The sequence below is a fragment of the Felis catus genome, chromosome C1 (genome assembly GCF_018350175.1).
Source record: "Felis catus isolate Fca126 chromosome C1, F.catus_Fca126_mat1.0, whole genome shotgun sequence".
NCBI lineage: Eukaryota > Metazoa > Chordata > Mammalia > Carnivora > Felidae > Felis > Felis catus.
This window is the reverse complement of record NC_058375.1, coordinates 28,785,987-28,792,773: the sequence shown is the minus strand read 5'-3', so window position 1 is coordinate 28,792,773 and position 6,787 is coordinate 28,785,987. Positions and strand designations below refer to the sequence as shown.

Genomic DNA, 6,787 nt, shown 5'->3' with positions numbered 1-6,787 from the left:
GTGGGAAGGCTGGTGCTCAGACTAGCACGCTTGCTTGCATCTAAAAGCAAAGGCGGCTGTGATCAATGCCAGGGGGAGTGTCAAAGTGCGGTGGGAGCACAGAGGCAGGAGGGGGGCCGGGGAGAGATAGGGGATGTTCCACTGGCTTGATTTTTCCCATCTGGAAACCATTGCTCTGAGTTTCTAGGCTATAAATGTGGAGACGTTTTGAAGGGACTGGGGAGGGTTACAGAGTCATCCTGCCTGGAGATGAGGGATGGCCATGATGACCTTTTTTGTGTGATTTTAGTCTAGTCACTGCCTTCTTATTTAGATCCCGTCCCCGCTGGCTTCTCCTTGCGAGGATGCCCGCGCTGGTGCCGGTTCCCTGCCTGGAACGGTCATCCTTCCCTGCTGCCTTACAGATCCCTCCGAAGTGCTGCGATCCTAGGAAGCCTTTCTTGGTGATTCCAGCGTGGGGAGAATGCCCCTTCCTGGTGCTCTGGATGCCAGGCGGGGCAGCTGACACTTTGGCCCTCCCTTGGGTGACCCAGAATCCTTTTGTTCTGGGCTCTCATCTCTGGGAGCATCCCGCCCGGCCAGGCACTGTTCTTCTCCGGCCCCAGTGATGTTGACCGAGGGGCATCAGAGCGTGCTGGTTAAAGGCAAATGTGCAAAAGTAGTGACTCTGCAGAGGAGAAACCAAGTGATCCGTGCTAACATCACCGGTAATGAGTCACGTTGATATCATGTGCCCCCTGTATGGTGCGAGGAGCCGGGCACTGAACCTATGCGGTATGCTCCCCCAAATCTGTAACCTCAGGCCGTTCACGAAGACCCACCAGACAAGTCCAAAGTGGGGGACGTTCTATAAAGTATCTGTTACTCTCCCAAAGCGCTAGGGTCATGAAACATATGGAAAGACCAAGAAACCGTCACACACTGGAGAAGACTAAGGAAAGATATCATGAGTAAATGGGACATGGGGTGCTGGACTGGGTTCTGGGACAGAAGAAGTCCATTCGTGGAAAAACTGGGGGAATCCGAGTGATGTCTTTGGTTTCATTAATACTGTTGTACCGAGGTTAATTTTTATTTTTTTTAAGGTTATTTATTTATTTTGAGAGAGAGAGAGAGAGAGAGAGAGAGAGAGAGAGCAGGGAAAGAACAGAGAGAGAAGGAGAGAGAGAGAGAGAGAATCCCAAGCAGGCTCCATCCATCCTGTCAGCACGGAGCCCAGTGAGGGGCTTGAACCCACAAACCATGAGATTGTGACCTGAGCCAAAAACCAGAGTCGGACACTTAACCGACTGAGGCACCCTGGCACCCAATTTTAGATTTTGATCCATATACCACAGTTACGGGAGACGTTAACGCTAGCGGGGGCTGGGTGGAGGGCATATGGGGACTCTCTGCATCATGTTTGCAACGCTTCCATGAATCGAAAATTATTTAAAAATAAAAAGCTAAAAAAAGAGGCAAAAGAGGCAAAAAGAGGAAACAGAACACATGGACTCGGATCTGGCTCCTCTTGCTTCCTGGCTGCTTGACTTTGGACATCTGACACAAGTCTCTGAGCCTCAGTTTCCCCATTTGGAAGACAAGGCGAATTACAGTGCCTACCTCACGGGCGGCCGGAAGGGTTAAATGAGATGACCACCAGAGGCACACCCAGAAAGCGCCTGGCAAGGCGGGAAGCGATCAATAGCGTTCAGCTACGATTATTGTTATTGAGGAAGAAGGAAGTCCAACTTCTAAAAGCTGGGTGAGTATACTAGGTGACAGAATTCAATAAGATTTCAGTGATCTGATGTGATTCAGTTAAGTACGTATCTACAAATCTCCTCTGCGTGCCAGGCCTGTACCGGGGGTTGCAGGGAGAAATCAGACCCAGTCCTTGCCCTGGGCATCAGTCAGATAACACACACTTAGAAGGAGCATATGTTTAAGTTGCTTCAAGGTCAGAGGCAGGAGCTCTGTCAGAGTCCAGGATGGGGGGGGGGGGGGAGCGGCCTCACGGACGTGCTAACCCTTAAACTGGGTCTTGATATGTGGATAGGAATTTTCTAGGTATGCCTAGAAACCTTAGTAGCCCCGCAAAGCACTTTATAGGTGCCTACAGATGTTGCACTTGATGCCTTAGCCATTATTTCAAATTCTTTCCATAGCCCTGCCGGGAGGTTGTTTTTATTACCGATTTATAGTTGAGGCAACAGAGGCTCAGAGAGGGAGTGAGGTTTCTCAAGGTTATAGACGACTGGTTGGCAGAATTCAGATTCCATCCTGGTGTGTCTGACTCCAAAGCTGCGTGCCATGATGTAGTGAGGAAGGCAGACAACAGAGCAAATATGTCTGTGAGCCCCAGTGGACCAGGGAGGGGACATTACAGGGGCTCGATTTTGGATGTCCTCTGTTCCTTTCTGCTTCATGCTTCTTTCTCTGAGGCCGGGATTTCTTCGCTTCTCTGGCCCACGGGGTGTGTGGAAAAGGCCCCTGGTACAGTTTCTAGCCCCAGGCACCTGAGACTTATCTCTTCCTTCCTCTCTCTCCACCCCCAACACCAGTGTCCCCGACTTTTCAGCGAAGGGACTCCGATTGGTCCAGGTCAGACCAGATGCCTACTCCTTGTCCAATCACCAGTGGTCATAGGGGCGGAGTCATAGTGCTCCTGGCTCCAAGCAGGTGGAGGGAGAAGGAGGTGGGTGGAAATGGGGGGCCGGGCAGAGAACCCAACCGGTGTGGCACAGCTAACCTATTTGAACCTCCCTGGGCTGTTCCCGAGTTCATGGAGGCTTGTTGGTCAATCTGAAGCGACTTTGGAGGGAGGGTCTGAGAGCAGAATGTGTGCCTGTTCCTTGAGGATTTGTTCTGCCCGGAGCTGTTGAGACGCCTCCTCTTGTTCCAGACCGGCCCTAGGCCCCGTTTTCCAATAGTCTTTTCCCCAGGAGTGGAGGCATTTCTGATGTTGGAACACCAAGACCGCTGTCCAGCAAGGGCCCGGGCTCGGTGTTTGGGGAGATGCCCAGCTGCCGGCTCCGTGGCTCCGCTGGCCCTGGGGTCTCCAGGGTGCGGGGTTGTGAAGCTAATTGAGTATAAAGAGTGGGCTTGAAATTGGAATTTTCTGGGCCTTCAGGTCCCTGGCTGCAGCATCTGATGCTCATTAAAGCACAGGTAGATGAATTGGCTCTGTGGATGCTGACTGTGCCGGCTCAGGGAGTGGTGGCAGCTGGCCTTCCAGCTCGGCCACGTGCTGACGGTGCACTGGCCGGCGTCGCTGGGTGAGGCGCTGCTGTGGACTCAGTCAGTTGGCCGGAATCTCAGCCAGTTAGTCTGTCTGCTGGCCTGCCTCTCTCTCTCACACACACACATTCCTGGGAACTGGGAATGAGGGCAAGAGGGATCCTGTCCAGCTCCTAACTAGCTGTGCGACTCGGGGCAACCCAGGCTCTCTGGGCTTCAGTTTCTGTACCGTGAGGGGTCAGGTAGGGGAATTCGAGAGCCTTCTTAGGTTAGGGATCTCCACTAGGTATTGATGCCAAATGTTGGACCCGTCCTGCGTGGGAAGTCCTAAACCCCGAACCCCCTGGACTCCCCCAGCCTGTGGGTGCGAACACAGCCACGGTACCATTAGTCCCTGATGGTAAGAGCTGCAGACTCTCTCTGCCTCTTGAGAGATCTCCTTTTCCCCTTGGAGCCTTCCCTGGTTATGTTAGGCCACCCACGGGAGCTGGTTCTCATACCCATGCCTCTTCAACTCTCCTTCCTTGGGAGGCCCTCTGCTTGCCATGTGAAGGCGGTGATTGGCCACTTCCATTGCTGCTGAACACCTTCAGAGAGAACACCGCTTCCCAGGCATTCTACCCGCTACACATGGCTTGGTTCTGCTCTACCATTGCCTCCCGTCTCCCTAACTCTGCCACAGGAAGCCAGAACTGAGGTGGAGAGAAAGCCCCTCCCCTCTTCCTCACCAGGTCACACCCGGCCACAGGGGCACCAAAGCAGCCCAGCCTGGACCCACAGTCTCACGCAGTCAGCCTTCATGAAAACAGCTCCTTCATGTTCCGGGCTGAACCCTCCTCCACTGGCTCAACCTTAGCCCATCAGGCTGAGCAGGTCGACAGATGCCCCCTTCCCCCCTCCCCTCCTGTCCTCATTTCAAGCTTCTGTCCTAGTCTGGAAAGCACCAGAAGCTCCCAAGCATATCATCCTATGGTGGGAAGGGAGGCAGTCGCCTGAAGTGCCCCACTTGCTGGAAGCTTCCAGTATCCTGCTCCAGGCTCATTACTGCCAGTTCTCCATTGGATTTCTGTTGGAGTGTTTACGTCAATCAAAATTAACCAACATTTATCGAGTACTTATTGTGTAGCCGGCATGGGGGAAATTACTCTTTTCTTTTAAAAAAAGTTTCCTGCTTTCTGATTTTTTTTCTTCTCCCAGTTTTCTCAGCCTTCTGGAAGGGATCCTTGAATTATTCAACCTGCAGTACAGATCTCTGGAGAACATCGCCTCGCGGCTACTTTAATCACTAGAAAGGTTCAGAGTCAGTTATAATCAAGCCTGAGTCAACGTGGAAATGCTCATCTCTGGCTTGCAAACAAGATCAAAAGGAAGACCGAGGAGGAGATAAAATCTGAGAGGAGAAATGGATAGTGGTTTCCAGAGGCTCTTAGGTCCTTCTGTTTCCAAAGGGGGGTCGCAGACCAGAAGCCCCAGCCCCTGCAGGGCACTGTCCTGCATATTTCCTCTGACCTTCTGTAAGCTCACGGACAAGTCTGTTTCAGCTCTGTGCCGAATCCGGGGCAAACTGACCAACGATGGGACTTCTGTCTGATGGAGGTTTGGGCGGGGAGGGAGGGGGAGCTGTTACCTTTTCAGAACGTGTCACCAGGGGGAGGGGGAGCTGCGGATGTGGGCAGGGCTGTTTCTATTGGATGCTAACGTGGGGTTAGGCACCATCAGGCAAGGACTGAGGTAGAGAGAGTGTAGACTGGCCGGAGGCCGTCTGCAGGCACTGTCAAGGTGGGAAAGTGTCCTTGGGGAGGCGGGAGTGGGCCCATTAGCTTTGTGTCAGGGAAAGGGCGATTCTGTCCTCATATGGCAATCCTGTCTGAGTCCTGGTCTGCAAGTAGAAACCAGGAGGTGTTTTTAGGGTCCAGCATGGGCCGTCTATGTCAGGCCGTGTGGCACAAAAGGGTGGGGGCTTCAGAGAACAGGGAGCAGCCTTGCTGTGTTGAAGGTCCAGGCTGTCTCACTGATGACCTGACGGCGACAGGGCCACCACCTGCAGCAGTGATGGAGCCCTAAGGCACCGGGGTGGGGGTCCCCTCTCCCCTGACTGCCCGTGACAGTCCTCCCCGAGGATGGGTCAGCACTGACGGCCAGAAACGGTGCCCCTCCCCCTCCCCCCCAAGGGAAGAAGGATGCTTATTGTCTAAGTTAAGGATCTCAGGAGGCCACATCTAGGGTTTGTGAGTGTGTTCCTTCTTCTCTTTTCCATTCCTGCAGGAGACAGGATGGAGCACTGGTTAGGGCTTCTCCAGAATGGGAGAAGGTCCAGTTCTCTGCCTGGGTCTCTCTCCCACCTTCCTCAGCTGTGCAGACCTAATAAGGTTTTGTGCGGGTGTAGCCAGCTCGCCCTGGGGCCGGCTTTGTCTCTCTTACTGTCTCTTACTCTCTCTTTCTGCCTGTCTCCCTGCTGTTTTTCTCTGGCCCTTGGTGGCAGGGATAGGGTGGGACTGGAGCCCGTCTTGCCTCGGGGCCCTGAGATCTGAGATTAGGCTGGGGAAGCGGGTGGCTCAGCCTGGTTTAGGAAAAGGACTTCTCCCGGGCCAGGAACCACCATGGTTCCTTGGTGGGCTCTTTTCCCTAAGGACCTCTTAGGAGGAGGGTGGTGGCTGGGCCAGGGCAGGATCCGGAAATTCTGGGACTGGTCCAGGTGCGATCCTAGCAGTTCAGTCTCCTAGCTTTCTGGCCACGCAGCCCCAACCCGGTGGCGGTAAAGGGTGCTCGAGGCCCTGGCCTCTATACTGTTGCCCTCCACGGTGGGTCCTGGCTGCCACGGCAGGACTGTGGCTTGAAAGGTGTATTTGTGGGTACATGTGAGTCACCCAAGGGGTGCCTGGGCTGCCTGAGTCAAATCTCAGCTCTGTCACTGACCAGCGATATAAGCTCGCCCTCTTCGTGCCTCAGTTTCTTCAGCTGTAAAATGGATAGAAGGTTGTGGTAAGGGTTAACTAAGCTAATGCATGCAAAGCACTTGGCGCAGTGCCTGGCTCCTAGAAAACACTCAGCAAACAGCTCTTCATGCTCAATTGTGTCTCTGTGTCCTCTTAGAGATGAGAAGTCCTGCCATAGCAGATGGGGCCACAGGAACGGAGCTTGTTGCTGTAATCGTAAACTCCTTTGTGCCCTACAGGCTTAGGGGGTCTAGGGAATGCCGGTTAATTTTTTTTTTTCTTTTGTGGCGTAGTGAAGCCATGCAAATGGATGGGACTCGCCTTCAGCATTCCCCCTATTCCAGTGGAATCAGCAAAAAGCCGATTACAATCCTATTATGAACAGGCACTGTGCAAATAAAAAAATGAACAATACAGAAGAGTATGGGATTTCTCACCCTGGCTTTGGGCAGTTTGGTGGGTTTCCTTCTGGACCTACCCCTATGGCTGTGTATATCACGTGTACACACGCGCACACACACACACACACACACACGTCTGTTATACTTCCCTCCCTCCCTTTCTCTCTCTCCCCACACTCCTCCCTTTCTCTCTCTCCCCACACTCCTCTCCCCTTCTTTCAGAGGAGGAAT

General features: G+C 53.3%; 1 long non-coding RNA gene across 1 annotated transcript; it reads left to right on the top strand.

Annotated features, from left to right (window-relative positions):
* The first annotated feature begins 1,178 nt into the window (after window positions 1–1,178).
* LOC123379565 lies at window positions 1,179–6,569 on the top strand. The gene is made up of 2 exons (XR_006584166.1): window positions 1,179–1,744; window positions 4,417–6,569. It is a non-coding gene; the product is annotated as an uncharacterized LOC123379565 (long non-coding RNA).
* The last annotated feature ends 218 nt before the right edge of the window (window positions 6,570–6,787 follow it).